This window comes from Periplaneta americana, chromosome 10 (assembly GCF_040183065.1).
Source record: "Periplaneta americana isolate PAMFEO1 chromosome 10, P.americana_PAMFEO1_priV1, whole genome shotgun sequence".
In the NCBI taxonomy this organism is placed as follows: Eukaryota; Metazoa; Arthropoda; class Insecta; order Blattodea; family Blattidae; genus Periplaneta; species Periplaneta americana.
In genome coordinates this window covers 136,457,691-136,473,370 of record NC_091126.1, presented here as the reverse complement: position 1 = coordinate 136,473,370, position 15,680 = coordinate 136,457,691, and the positions used below count along the sequence as shown (strand labels likewise).

At 36.0% G+C, this 15,680-nt stretch overlaps 1 pseudogene; it reads right to left on the bottom strand.

Moving 5' to 3' along the window:
- Window positions 1–869: 869 nt before the first annotated feature.
- Window positions 870–14,962, bottom strand: LOC138707739 (cytochrome b-like; annotated as a pseudogene).
- Between the last annotated feature and the right edge of the window lie 718 nt (window positions 14,963–15,680).

Sequence of the window (15,680 nt, the reverse complement as noted above, 5' to 3'; positions counted from 1 at the left end):
TAATTTACAGAAAAAGAGAGAGAGAGAGAGAAAAAAAAAAAAGAAAACTAGAGACTAAATCCATAAGCTTCAACAGTAAATTCCTGCATTCTGGAAAAGACGCATGTATTCGTTCAGTCTTAAAAAAGCGGCTTGTTTCACTTTACGAAGGAGTGGACAAAGTTCCTTCAGCACTGCGACTATACGTTCTATTGTGCGTGTAAACTATCCGAGAATAAGAAATAGGATAACACAATTTCAACGCAAGCATTTTCTACCCTGAAGATAACACGGAAATATATTTGGCAGAGCTCTAAGTTATTTTTGTTTTCACCAACGGCAGGTACTTTATTTTTCGTCGTTCACGCATTGTAGTTGTGTAGATTAATTTACCAACAGAGTCGTTGCCCAGCCTGAGTCTTAGGAGACTGGTCTCCGTTTCAGCCGCGATGAGATGTGATGATGAAGATTTGGTGGGATGCCACAGAGAAATCTGAACTCCCGGAGAAAATCTCTGTAACCTGGACTAGATCTCCCAAAGTATATGTTTCGTTTAGTGATAAAATTGTTAATAATATAATTAGGATTATAAATCCTACAATATTGTGGCATCCTTTTGGAATATTCTGGTCGCATCGGGGACTGGCGCGCGTATCTGGCGAGAAGGAAGGCGCGGGGAAACGGAAACACGAACCCCTGACGCTAGCCGCGGTACGGAGTGAGGGGGGAGAAAAAGCGACTGTGACTGGGCGGAAGTAAGGAATCACCTGGAAACGGAATGTTGTGGAGGTCCAGAAGCTTCGGGACGCAGAACATTCTAGATGTTCGTGGTAAATAAATAACACCGTGAGTTGCCGAAGAGAGGCAGTCAGTCGCGAGTCAGCAAATCTTCAGTCAGTCTGCAAGTGAGTCTTCGAGCGAGCAAGGAAGTCACCCTTCGAAAGCATCTGGTAGACCGGGTTCGACGTGCAGAAAACCGCAACTGGGAAGACCTGAGTTTGACGTGTCGTGAACCGTAGCCGGAAGATCGGGGTTCGACGTGCAGTGTACTTGACTGAGTCCGTAACTGTGACAGTGTCCAGGTGAGTGCGAGGTATCTGGAAGGCCTGAGTTCGATGTAGAGTGAACTTGAACAGTGAGCTAGAAGAACTAGCCAAGGCGAACGAAATCTGAACTGAGAACTGACAGTTTTGTTCTGTACATAGTACTTTGTGAACATGAGTTGAAATTAGGAGCACATTGTTGTTCTTCTCAATAATACACGTGTATTCTCATTGTCGCTTTGTGGACTGCGATAACGACTATTGTGTTGGTGTATTGAGTGGAATACCCAATGTTGTGGGGTGAATAATTAAGAATAAAAGTCACATTCTTGACCGGTGTGGTGGTTAAAGCAGAATAAAACGTTACAATATCTTTGATTGTGAAATATGGGTGAAATGGGATTTTATCAATATTACTATATAAACCAGTTGGGATATTTGATCCTGTTTGGAGTAGAAATTGTAGATGCACTATTACGGCTGCTATTACAATAAAATGGTAATAGGAAATGAAATGTGAAGAATCGATCTGCAGTAGTGTTGCGTTGTTTACAGCGAAACCACCTCATATTCACTGTACTAAATTGATACCTAAGTATGGAATTGCTGATACAAATTTGTAATTACTGTTGCTTCTCAAAATGATACTTGCCCTCATGGAAGAACATAACCTATAAAAGCTGTAGCTATCTTAAAAATAAGATAATTAAACCTACTGATCAGGTATGTAAAAATTTATATGAACCATAATACATGCTTCGTCCAATGTGTAAATAAATACAAGTAAAGAATATTGATGCACCATTTGCATATAGAGTTCGTAGTAGTCAACCATAATTTACATCACGACAAATATGTGCAGTTCTTGAAAATGCTATTTCAATGTTTGAACAATAATGTATTGCTAGAAATATTCCTGTTAAAGTTTATTACTAGACATAACCCTAATAGTCAACCAAAATTTTATCATGTTCTGATATTAGTTGGTGTTGGTAAATCAATTAAAGCAATGTTAGTAATTTTAAGTAGACGATGTCTAATTTGTATAGGTTTATACCTTAATTTATTTCTCGTAGTGGTCCTTTTTAAATGTTTGTAATTTTTACTACTACAATTAATATTAAAAATAGATATTTTATTTTTATTATTTACAGTTCAAGGAAAAAAGTACATACATACAATCATTAAATAAACTTACGTACACACATTTTATAATTTTACATATTGATATACAATTATTAATACAATTTCCAAAATTAAATATTTAATATAAGATGTTTTACCTTGCACTTGCGTCTAGTAAATTGTAATTGTAAATAGATTTATTGGTTGATTATATAATTTTATTAATGTATTTATTATTTCATTATGTTTATTATAAATATTTTCGTGGTTTATAATTTCTGTACTGTTAATTATTATATCTGTATAATAATTACCATTAACATAAATATAATTATAATTGTAATTATTATTATTTTTATTGATATAAGGAATATTTCATGTGATGCTAGTTTTGTAACATAAATAAATAATAGTGAATTACAGGCGCTATGTTCGGTTGAAGTTTGTAGAATATGGCGAAGTTCGATATTCGCCTATGTTCGCTCTCCAGAAGGAGGTTTGACATGTTTGTTTCACCTCATTATAAAAATATTCGCTGTCCTCCAATCCCACTCCTTTTTGTTTTAACCCCTTAAGAGGTTAGGTACAGCTTACAGTAGTAAAATTTTGGAAGTATTCAACATTTTTTTCCTCTATTACTGTATCTTGTACACTAGGTCTAATGGAAATTAGTATGTGTAAAACACAGTCCTTTTGCTATATGATAAAAATATTTTTGCGATTTAATATACATTTAAATTCAACGTGGTGGCAGTTCACAGTGCAGTGATGAAGCGTTTCCCTCATAACTGAAAAACTATCCAACATTCTGACTGAGATGCTATTTATTGTGTGTATTTATGCTTGTCATATCTACAATATGATGCAAAATCACTCCTCTACATTTTATAGGTTGTCTGATAAAAAATAAATTCATTTTTAAAATGATAAAATATCAGTATTTCCTTCTAACACAAAATAAAAAAAATATATATGTATTAAGGAATGTAGTTGAAAGAGCACGATATTATAAACACGAGTTTCAGCAATAAAATAAAACAGAAAGAACATGAAAAAGTTAAAAATTTATGAGTTATGAGTAGGCCTCTGGCAAAGTATTGCTATCAGCTTAGTATGCAACATTGCATACCTGCTTTGAGAGGGATGGGGTAAATAACGATATACAGCGTGACGTTGGCAGTAGTACAGTTTGGTTCATGAGAAATGCAGTAATACATGAAAGTCTCATTATTTGTGCGTCTTTTTGACTAGTTTTCAGTGATTAGCTATGAAGCTTACAAAGTGCAATTCTAATTTTATTCTCATTAAGGGACCTAAATATTTCATTGTACTTGACATACTAGTAATAATATTATTAACGTATTGATGCGTTGCAATGAAGTATGATAATAATAATAATAATAATAATAATAATAATAATAATAATAATAATAATAATTTATTTATTTAATCTGCAGACCTAAGGCCAGAAGGCCTTCTCTTCCTCCCAGCCAGACTCTAATTCTAATTGAATACAATTGCTTGATATGCATGTGCAAGACATTTAACGTGTATCATATTCGGATAACGTGTTTCAAGAAACTTAGCAGATTTCTTCATATAGCTTGCAGCATCTGTAACATATAGTAACACATTTTCGAATTGCACACATGATGGCCATACCAACTCCACAGCACTATCAAAAAGTTCACATATGGTGGAATAATTAACCCTCTCTAACACTTCACTCATTAAGAGATGGGGCCTACAGAAACATTCCGAAATAAGGGCACCGACAACCACATTTGCAACATGACGTCCAACGGAGTCCATGCTTTCATTTATAGAAAGAAACCCATATCTTCTCATTTTGTAATTTACACTTCACTTCACGCAGACATTTCTCATATGCATGTTGCACATACTTCTTCCGCAGTGTTGCTTCATTAGGCATTTGTCTTCCGGTGTACTTTTCTGAAAAGCCACGGAGTATCGCATTTTCTAATTTGTTTAACGGGATATATTTTGAAGCAATGAATGCGTCACACATATCTTCGTAAAATGTTCGTTCAACTGTAGTTGTGAAGGAGATTCCTGCTGTACCTTGCTTAAATTCTGTTGTCTTTTACATGCGCGTTTATGCGTATTGCTATTTATATGCTTCTTAACGTTGCATGCCATGTCGGCTGCCAATTTCACGTGACACAATTCACAAAACAGTTCATTACCATGGATGGAAAACATATTTTCTCCATATTGACGAACATATATCCTTAGAGCTTATATCTTGCGTACTTTCGGTCCCGGCATTCTGAAGACCCGTGTCGATTGATTTGACTGCGTTGTACTAAGCTACGCCGGCACTACTCCTATCTGCATAGTGATGCGTGCAAGAGTCCTCGGTTCATAAACATTAGCTATACTACATCACGCGTTTCCCTGTAAGAAATACTTTCTCCAGGGTCTGGTTATGAGGGAATTGCTTCATCATTGCACAGTGAACTGCTACCGTTTTGAAGTTAGAAAAAAAAACATAATTAATATTGTAAATGTAAAAATATATCTTTAATATTGCAGAAGGACAGTGTTTTACACATATTAATTTTCATTTTTGTATAGGATACAGTAACGGAGGAAAAAATTGTTGAATATTTCCAAAAAAAATTATAGCTGTAAGCTGTAGCTAACAACTTAAGGATTTTGGCACATAATTTGTGATTAGTTTTTCGTATGAAATGAAATGAATTTTTCAATGTCTTAGTTGCCCCTCTCATCTTCGAACATTGCAGGACACTAACCTGGACCACAGTCTTGCCCAACACAAATAATATATCGGGGTACTTCGAGATCGAACCCGGATCAACAGGATTATAAGTCCAACGCTCTAGCCACTAGACCACCGTGGCGGTCACTCTAGAATTAATTCGATTTGCTGGCTAAATTCGGAAGAGAAATCTGGCATGGCACAAATTGTTCTAAGTGTCGTTCAGCAGTACATGATCGCGAGCTATGTTCAAGCAAAGTTGTTCAACTAGCTGGCTATCTGCATTTGGTATTACTGAAATTCGCATTTTCCTTTTAGGAGCCTCTTTTCATAATCTTATTACATGTTGGTATACTTTTGTATAGGAACTCTGTGCAGTACTTTCTGTGATTATTAGGGTAGGAAAAATTAATTTTTGTCTACTTGCACTTGGTTTGCAAAACCATCACTTTTCCCATTGAAAATAAAGTATCTAATTATAGTTGAAATACTAGTTCAAACTACTTCCACTCTAAACTTTGCACTGAAGTAAATAATTCTGTTCACATCTAACATCAGCTTGGACAACGAATGTGTTTCATGTACTTTCCACTCAATGTATGTCCATTGGAAGGGGATGATGTGAAGCTAATTGGCATTACTTCTTTCACATCGCTACTAGAACGATCTGCCGGCTGCTGTTTGCCAACCACAGGGAGCACATGCAGTTGCAATTACAGACAGTTTGGGCAATGAGGTCTGTTTCATTCCTACACGATGAACTTTATTAGAAATAATGAATACGATATAAAACACGCGTTTTATTGTTGTGTTAAACATAGGTTTAAACGGTTTCCGCTCGGGCGAACATTTTAATGAGACAGTTTTACAAATGTATTTAGAATCGCGAGCGAAGTAGCAACAGTAATTACCAGATTTCAATCAGAATTTAGCTATTTCGATACATATTGATTGGTAACATAACGCGTGTTGCACAAGTCCGCTCGGTAGAGTGGAATTTATTTCTGCCGATAAATGATGCGTAGACCTACCGCTTGCTAAGAGTCAGGCGACCGGGCCGCGTTCCAAACAAACATTTCGAAACCTGAGGCTAGACATGTACAGTGACGATTTTGTGAGCAACTATAGAGTGTTCAGAAAGTTTTAGTTATAAATTTTAATTATTCAAAATACGAACCGTGCAGCTGTGTTCACATTTACAAGGAAGAATTCCAAAATCATTAGATCAAAATCATTCTGTTGAAAAGTCGTATATTCAAAGTTATTGTAAAGAAAAGGTTAATTGGAAAGATGGCTGCTAATGTGAGCTGTAAGGTGCAAAGCAATTAATAACTTCCGAAAATAATAAAAATAAGCCATTTCTGTCAGGAAAACACGCGCTTTATACGCGACTTTATGATCCTTTGTAACTTTCCTCATTGGCTGGTTTTACAGACATTACAAAAGCATTATGCAGTCTTCCGTCTATATTTCGCTAAACTTCTTTTAACAGATAGGTTGGAAATTTCTCTGAAAGTATATAACATGGTTAATAATAGTGTTGCGCAACTTTAACTTTAGTGGAAAATGACATTTCACACTTCAGCTATTCAACTTTCTGTATATTGGAATGGAATTGAGTTTACGGGAGAGAGGCCCAGCACTGTGACCTGTTACGATCTATTGCGCTAACCCTCAAGCTAGGTTCATTTCCAAAACCCACACCGGCTGACTACACTAAAGTTCACTGTGTGCCCAGGTTTCGAGGAGACAACTCCCCTCGGCTCTGGGCCAGCCCCCTCCGTGCGTCATCAGCCGGCGATCTGGGAATGCTATGACGAAATGGAGAAATGGTGACTGAATGATGTAGATACCTAATGTGGGGAAAAAACGGGAGAACCTCGAAAAAAAAACCCAACTGGGACCTTGTCCACCAAAAGTGTCACTATGGATTGTTTCATGAAAAATCCCCAGACCTATCCGGGACTCGAACCGTGTCTTACTACTTACATTAGCAACTATATTTATATACTGTAGCCTACAGTTGGATGAAAAGTACTTGGCTCCGGAAGTACGTTCTGAGAATGTTACCACAATTGCTATGGCCACAGAAAATCACGGATTGCTCTGACTTGTGACGTAGTAGCGTCGATGTCGTTTCATCTCATAAACAGTCACGTTTGTTCGCGCATTTATATTTCTTCTGTTCATTGATGTGGGTCTTGTGCGTTTCCCAGCTAGCGTAAATGAGTTTCTTGTGTTCTTTATAGCTGTATTTAGTGTTGCTCCAGTTTAATACATTGTTAAAATTATTTTATTTCATTGTAATTAATGAAGGACTTCCTCGAAAAAGGATGTAACTAACAAATCTATAATACACGTTTCAGGAGAAAAGAAATTAATTTCAGGGGCATATTTCGTTAGTCCTATATTTACTAGTAGAACCATTTGATTAATCAAGGACACAAGTTTATTCAGCTGTTGAGTGCGTTCATTTATTGTTATAAATTAATGCTTCAAAATTATTCTTTACACCGAAGTCATATTTAATTAATTTGATATTACACCCTTTTTCGAGGGAGGTCTTATTTGATTTTAATAAAGTTACTTATTGCAGTTTTACTGTGATGGTGATGATGGATGGTTATTTAGGATTAGGAAGCACATGTGTTATACCGAGTGTTCCGCAACCGGTGTGCTTCTACAAAGTGAAAGATGTGACGCGAAAATTAATTAAAATTGAATTAAAATGAAAATGGTGTTGTGTTAAAACATGCCCAATCCCCGACTGTGTTATGTGTGGTGAAAAACTCAGTAATGCTGCTATGGTTCCCAGTAAATTGAAACGAAATTTGCTAACAAAACATTCCTTTCTGTCAAGTAAAGATGTCCATTATTTTCGTCGGTTGTTGGAACAAAATAAAAAAACAAGTGACGCTCATGACGACGTCGGTACGTGTTTCGCAAAAAGTACAGGAAGCTAGCTGTAAGGTAGCCGAACGTATCGTGAAGGTCAAAAAACACACACAACAGCTGAAACGTTGTTAATGGCTGCCTGTAAAGAAATGGTGAAAATAATCCTGAGTTCAGAAGCTGCTGTGAAATTTAAAAAAATCCTCTCTCTGCTGACACAATCATCCGCCGAGTTAGTGACATGTCCAGTGACATCGAAGAGATTATGGAGGAGAAAATCAAGAGCAATCTTAAGTTCTCACTTCAGATTCACGAGTCCACCGATATTAGCTGTCACGCACAACTTCTTTCCTACATTCGGTGCATTGGTGGGGATGTAATTGCAAATAATTTAGTATTTTTTTTTGCAAAGAACTGCCCGAGCGAGCAACTGGTGAAGAAATATTTCGAACAACTAATGAGTATGTAGTCCGTAATTAATTAACATGGTAGGATTGCGTTAGTGTTTGTACAGACGGAGCCGCTTCTATGACAGGCCGAGTGGAATGATTCGTGGTTAAAATACGTGAAGTAAATCCTAACATACGGAGCAACCATTGTCTCGTTTATCGCGAAGCCGTTGTTGCTATGTCTTTACCATTTCTTCTAAAATTTGTGATGGATGAAATAGTAAAAGTCGTGAACTTCATCAAATAGCGACCCTTAATATGCGGTTTTTTTCCATTTTGTGTCAGAAAATGGGATCAGAGCACAATACACTCTTGCTACATACAGAAGTGCGATGATTATCTCGAGGTAAAGTGTTAGCACGAATGTTTCAACTTAGAGGAGATTCTTGCATTTTTTTACTATTGAGGGATATGAGTATGCAGATAAATTTGCAGATGATGAATGAGTATCTAAGTTGGTATATATTTTCGTTCTTTCCATACAAAGTAATGAGCTTAACAGAAAAATGCAAGGTAAGAACGAAAATATTCTCACTAATATGGATAAGATTCAAGGATTTGTGAATAAGCTAAATTTTGTGGATACATGGGTCGTTTGAGATGTTCCCAACTGTATAGCCCCTTGCTGATGGTAATAAAGTTAATTAAAGAAAATCTAGTAATCTTGCACCAGAAGTTCAAGAATTATTTTGGAGAATATGTTCAAGATTTAGATTGGGTTCGTGATCCATTCATTGTGGATTCAAGACATTTTCCAAATAACATACTCGTACAAGAGGAACTGGCAGATTTGAAAGCAGACAAAACATTGAAATTAAAACTTCTCGAAGTGCCTTTGCAAACATTTTGTTTGTCAATAAGGAGTGAATACCCGGCTATCTCCGAGATGGAAGTTAATATGTTATTGCCATTTTCAACTACATAAGTGTGTGAACTGGGCTTCTCGACGTTAACCAAATTAAAACATCAAAGAGGGAGGGACTGAAATCTATCAATAAAGAAATGAGGCTTGCACTGTCAACGATACCGCCACGGATCAGCCACCTGTTTATTGCTAAGTAGAGGTATGAGTAGAGTTATTTACCTTTTGATTATTCAAGGATACAAGTTATTCAGTTATTTGATGCATTCATTTATTAGTATAAATTAATGCTTCAAAATTATTTCTCCCACCAAAGTCACATATTTCATTAATTTGTTGTTACACTCTTTTTCGAGGAAGTTCGTCAAATATTGATACTTTTTAATATTTCTATTAAATTTGCAAGAAAACCGTCCACTTTATTTAAAAACTGCGAAGGGTAAATCATTCCTTGACATTTTTTTCTAATTGAAAGAGAAAACATAAGAAGTATACGTATGGCACTTAACAAGTAAAATTTGTTGACATATAGGCGATTTTTTTTCTGAGAAAAGTAATAATTAACTTGTTGTACTCTAACCAAGGAATAAGGTGTTAAAAGTATGCACAATTATATAATTTTTATTCTGTATTAATTTTAAGACCTGAACATTTTTACTTCATTAATATTGCGAGAGTGGTTCAAAACAAATTCGTTAGCTTGACGAGGCCAAACTTGTCTATGTCGTAATGTGGATGAATGGTGGTGTTTTGTATTTATTAACAAGTATAAAATGGAAGGTGACATACAGTATTAGTTGACATATGAAGGGTTGAGAATGATAATGGCTTAGGACTATCACACAAACAAATTTTACAGGAGAGCGTATTGAAGATTTACAGTCCAATGCTATTAGGTGCGGTATCATAATTTCTTCGGCATTTGTTGAGTAATTTCATAATATTTTTTCTAGCAGCTTCCTCATATTTGTAAGAAATGTACTCCCACAAACAATTGTTAAAATTTTGGCTTTAGACTATCACATTCTCATCCCTTCATTATATGAGTTTTCTCTAAAAGAAGTATATTATGCTTTTTCAACAAATGCTCCTAAGTCTTTTCACATGTTTGACATTGCAAAAGTACGACTCGCCGTAGTAGGTGGTTGGTGTGTATTTTACCGAGGGGCTTATGTCAGTATTTTCTGGTCCACTGCTAATGCGACAGCGGATGCATCAGGCAGTAGTCTGTCTGACCCTTATGTCTCCGTGAGAAATGCCGCTCTGAGCCCAGCATTCAGATCCATCTTGATGAATGACTCCCGTCCTGATGCGGGGTTATTGGCCCGTGTGTGCTGGACCACTGTGTTGGATCAACAACGTTCTGCAGCTGTCGGAGACCGGCGATGTAAGATAATACCTTCAAGATTTCCCGAGACGACAAATCTGCTAAGTCTTCATTTCATCTGTATTTACTGTAGCAGAAACACACAAAGGTGGAACGAAGAAGTACACCAGTAGTCAGGGAGAGAGGTGTCCAAGCTCTGAGTCTGAACTTGGATGTCCACTTGACAGTTTCCCATCAAACGGGTGCAGGATTTGATTCGATACATACCGGGTGTCCATCAGTTATGTTGATCGGGCAGCGTTTTGCCTATGCAAATATCTGTGTTGCTCAGGAATTTGTTAGGAGTTTTTATGATTTACATAACTGACGTACTTACTTCAGTTATTATTTGTGTATCCTAATGATGTGGAATATATCATTACTTATTTTTTTTGCTTATTTCCAGAGCATTTTTGAATATGGTTTACTAAACTGGGGTAATAGTTCCACATCCAGATGATATTCTTAGTTCAGAAAAGGACATTAAGAACCATGACTGATTCGTCTCCAATTACTGCGCGAGTAAAGCATATAGGCTAAAGTTGCGTGATTTCGTGATAATCCTAATTCCGTGATACATTTTTTTTCACTGAATGTTACGGGATTTGGTATCTTGCTAGGTAGTTCACCAATGTCTCAAAAGTAGGCGAAGGATGCATTGTTTCGAGAAACATGTCTGGCGCTATGGTCGAACGGCAAAACTTTGACTGAAATTCGATTTTAAAAAAGTATCACGGGATTAGGGGTATCACGGATTTAGGCAACTTTACCCTATGGGCTATAAAGGGCGGAAGTGATATAACTGTGCTCATTGAAGGGGGCAGTAGAATTAATTAAAATAAATAAAAGCTAATATGCGTTTTTGTAATTAGTCTAAAACACTGCGTAGATTATTACGCTACGAATTAAATTTGCGTCAAATGAATGCAAGAGACGAGCGCTAGTAGTTCTAATTGCTCTAGTTGTTAGCACACAACCTACTTCATCTGTGAATGAGGTCAAGTTACAAGAGAGAATGCAATGAGTGACGTAATATATACAGAATGTCCCATTTATCTTGTTCACATATTATAACTTTTTGTTTCGAAAGGTATTGGAATATTTGTTTTTGAGAATTATGTTAGAACGAGGGGCTAACATGTGTGCAGAGATTTGGTGCATGTAACTACATTATGGTACAAGATACACGTGAGGTCATCAATTTTTCAAGTAGCACTATATATTTTAATCATGTTAAATTGATTACATATATTAAGAAGAGTTCAAAAATGTATCACAATTGAATTTAAACATCAAAATTCTACTGAAGCAAAATATTTTAAATAGTTAATTTAAGATCTATACAAAATTTGAGCTTCCTATTATTGATAATTTCTAAGTTATATCAATTCATGTTCCTCACGATAATCAAAGAAGCAATTTACGGAAAAAACACATCTAAGAGTCACTAGGTATAAACTCTCACTTGAATGAACAGGGAATGATTTTTGTGGCCTTACTATATTTAATAACTTTTTTTGCATTTTTGCCTCTTTTTTGAGCAGTTTCTAACAGTCTAGCCTTCTATTTGCTAATCCTGTCCATGATTTTTAACTATTATATACAAATGCACTGCAAAGCACAAAACTACACCAAGTCCAAACTAGATTATACACACTATTTACATACTGTTTCAGGCACTACAATAAATATTTCTGTCGAGATATAACAACAACATTTCTATGATCAAAACAATTTTCAAGCATGTCTTACAAAAACAACTAGGAATAATACCATTTCCTGCTATCTAATGAATAAATATAAAAAGCTATTGGAGATAGGGCTGCAACACTATTGAAGAATGAAATTATATAAAGTAAACAACCGAAAAAATATTGAGAATGCGGTAAATTTAAAACAAATGAGATTGGAAAATGAAGTGGGCTAACAGAGTTTCAAAAATGGCATCATTAAATGTCACAGTATTGAGTTAGTGTTTACAATTTATTTGTAACGTATTGTCTACACTCGAAGGTTATTTCAATCCAAATTTTTTAATACAAATTTTAATCAAATTTTAGTACCGTCTTCTCTTAAAACGACTTGTCTGGGGCTGGTTGGCCCAAAAGACATTTTACAATATTAATGAATTTTTAAATTTAAGGAATATTTTGTTTTAACTCTGCAATTACTTTTTCGCCTACCAGTTTTGTCGTCTATGTCGAAAGTTTTTTTTTTGATTGTATGGCATGTAGTAATAAATAAATAAATACATAAATAAATACATAAATAAATGAATGAATAAATAAATAAATAAATAAATAAATAAATAAATAAATAAATAAATAAATAAATAAATAAATAAATAAATAAATAAATAAATAAATAAATAAATAAATAAAATATATGAATTGAAACGAATGTGTCATTTTTTGACATATCTATTTTTAAACAAATTTTAATAGTGGGATTTCGAAGGGTTGGTTTTTCGGAAACTACATTAAAATACGTTAAAGCTGTAGGCACAGGGAAATGTTATATCCAGTGTAGCTCGGAGAACAATAATAATTCACATCGTATCCCTGCGTACGCGGAGCACATAATGTATCTTCCCTTCCTGGTATTTTGAGTGAAACAGATATTGCTACATTAATGACTGAGTATACTTTATGAGGAAGCGTCCGACCACAATCCACCCTGGAAACAAACCCTCTCTCGCCTCCCCCTTCCCTCTGTGTCATTGGCGCAAGAAATAAATACTGGTATGTATAGGAAAAGTATAAATAAGTCACACAGTTGGTACAGTCCAGCAGTTAAACGCAGACCCACCTCTCGCGGCGGCTGAAATGTCATTCGAGGGGTGAATAATCGCGATTTAAACCATAAGCTAGGAGAAGGAATGGATATATAGGATAGCAATGCATGCAGCGAGACTGCTTCAAATAGCCCACGAAGTACCAGATGTTTAACAAAAGATAAATAGTACAACAGTTTTTCCTTTTTAAGTCCCTTTTGGTTTACTGTAGTTGTTTCCATGTTAGCTGTTTGATCCGATGTTCCCAGGTTAAAACCTGAGGGACGACAATGAATTTGAAAAGGCGATAAAATATTCATCATGATTCCCTCCGGGAAGAAGGAAAGAGCTCTAGGTCCATCACCATCATCATCATCATCATCATCATCATCATCATCATCTTACCTTCATCGTCGTCGCCATAATCATTAATAATATCCATAGCTTGAAAATCCTTGACAAACCACAATCTTACTTACAATCCTGTGCAATTTTCTCCGTCTTCTGCTAATTTTCTCCGCCTTCATACAACCAAAATCCTGGTACACTGCATTTCATTAATGTTGTTTCATTCCTTAAAAGGAAGGCTCACCATGTGTTAATGGATTTTCACAACGATTGTTCCTCCATTCGCTCCACTTGAAATAAGGAATCTCCCTATAAATTTCTATATCCGGAGAAGGATTTGCCTTCGAGAAGTGGTTTTTCAAAATAATCGCTTGGCACTCATATAGGTAGGCCTACTCATATCTCCATTGTCATCGTGAAGAAGAAAATGTTTATTGCCCCATATGTATGTGCATTGCCCTCAAATCAGGTAAGGTTATCAAAACTCACCTCTTCAAGTTTTTTAAGAAGTACACTTTACTTCTGTCAGCGATCATTGCATTCCTTTGTTACATTCGTGGACCAGTTAGCAGCTATAGCAAGAATAGCTCCAGACGGTAAAACGGTGAAAGTGTTAACAATTCCAAATCGCATAACTCGAATTGTTCAGCCCCTTGACGTGTATGGCCTTAGGCCTTGGAAAAATTTCATTCGGAAGCTCTGTACTAGTGTTTTATTACTTGGCACGAGAGAGATAACGTGATAAAATTGCAGTCTTTAGCACATAATCTGTTTTCATCTCATAGATATGTAAATATGTTTAAATATGGCTGGCATAAAACCAGATACTTTGACAACGAACCTGATAAATTCGTCACTCCTGTAGAATTCTATTTTCACGTTGTAGTGCAGAACTGTTCTAAAGCTGACTGTGGGAAACTTATTTTGCTGAAATGTTCGTGCTGGAAAGTTCCACTATGTTTTGAGCATTTTACAACGATTTGCTTATTATTTTTGTATAGACTGTTCTATAGTCATTTTCCTGAATATTATACAGGGTAATTCTAAAAGATGGACCAAATTTAATTAATTTGTATTTCACGACATACGCCTTGGACATGAACAGTCTACATACCGAACGAAAGAGGAAATTCCAAAGTTTTGTTTTCCACAGCTTGTGGGATGATAGTTGCGTAAACGGCCGCGAGGGTACTCGCGCCAATAGGCAGACGTTTCGTGTCAGCTCTGAGTAAGATGTCTACTATGCAGCATAAGGTTTTCTGCGTTCTTGAGTTTGCACGAAGTGAAGCTAAACGTGTTCTGTGCCTTATCACGGAAAAAATGTTTATGGACCATTCTATTTTTGCGGAAAGCACTGTATGTGGAATAACTTACCTGGACATGTTTGAACAATTGCTTTTTCCTCAATTTACCGAAGATTCAAAAGACTTCATTTTCCAACATGATGGAGCTCCGCCCCATTGGCATCGTGATGTCCGAGGATTTTTAAATCAATCCCTTCCTCAACGATGGATAGGTCGCATGGGAAATCAAGACCTGGCTCTACCCTTCTGGCCACCGATATCTCCTGATCTCACGCCATGTGACTTTTTCTTGTAGGGCTATGTTAAGGAGGCTGTTTACGTCTCACCTCTACCAACAACTCTAGCAGAACTGCGGAACCGTGTCACTGCTGCGATGAACTCAGTAACACAAGACGTGCTTCTTCGCGTGTGGGACGAGTTTGGCTACTGCTTAGATGTTTGCCGTGCAGCAGAGGGGGGGGGACACATTGAATACCTATAACCTGTGTGTATAAAAAGCTTTGAAACTTCCTCTTCTTATTAGCATGTAGATTGTTCATGTCCAATTTATATTTCATTAAATTCAAATTAATGAAATTGGGTCCATCTTTTAGAATAACCCCATATATCTGAAACGTCATTTTCATAACTTATAGTATTTAAGTAGATTTTATCAGTATAGTATGCAGCTAGATGAGATTTATTACCTGATATATCTAACAGATAGCATTGTTTGCATTAGCTCTTATAGCTCTGGATTGAAGAATTTGATAAAGCATATCTCGTAAACTAGACCCTATCCGGATGTAGAAATTTA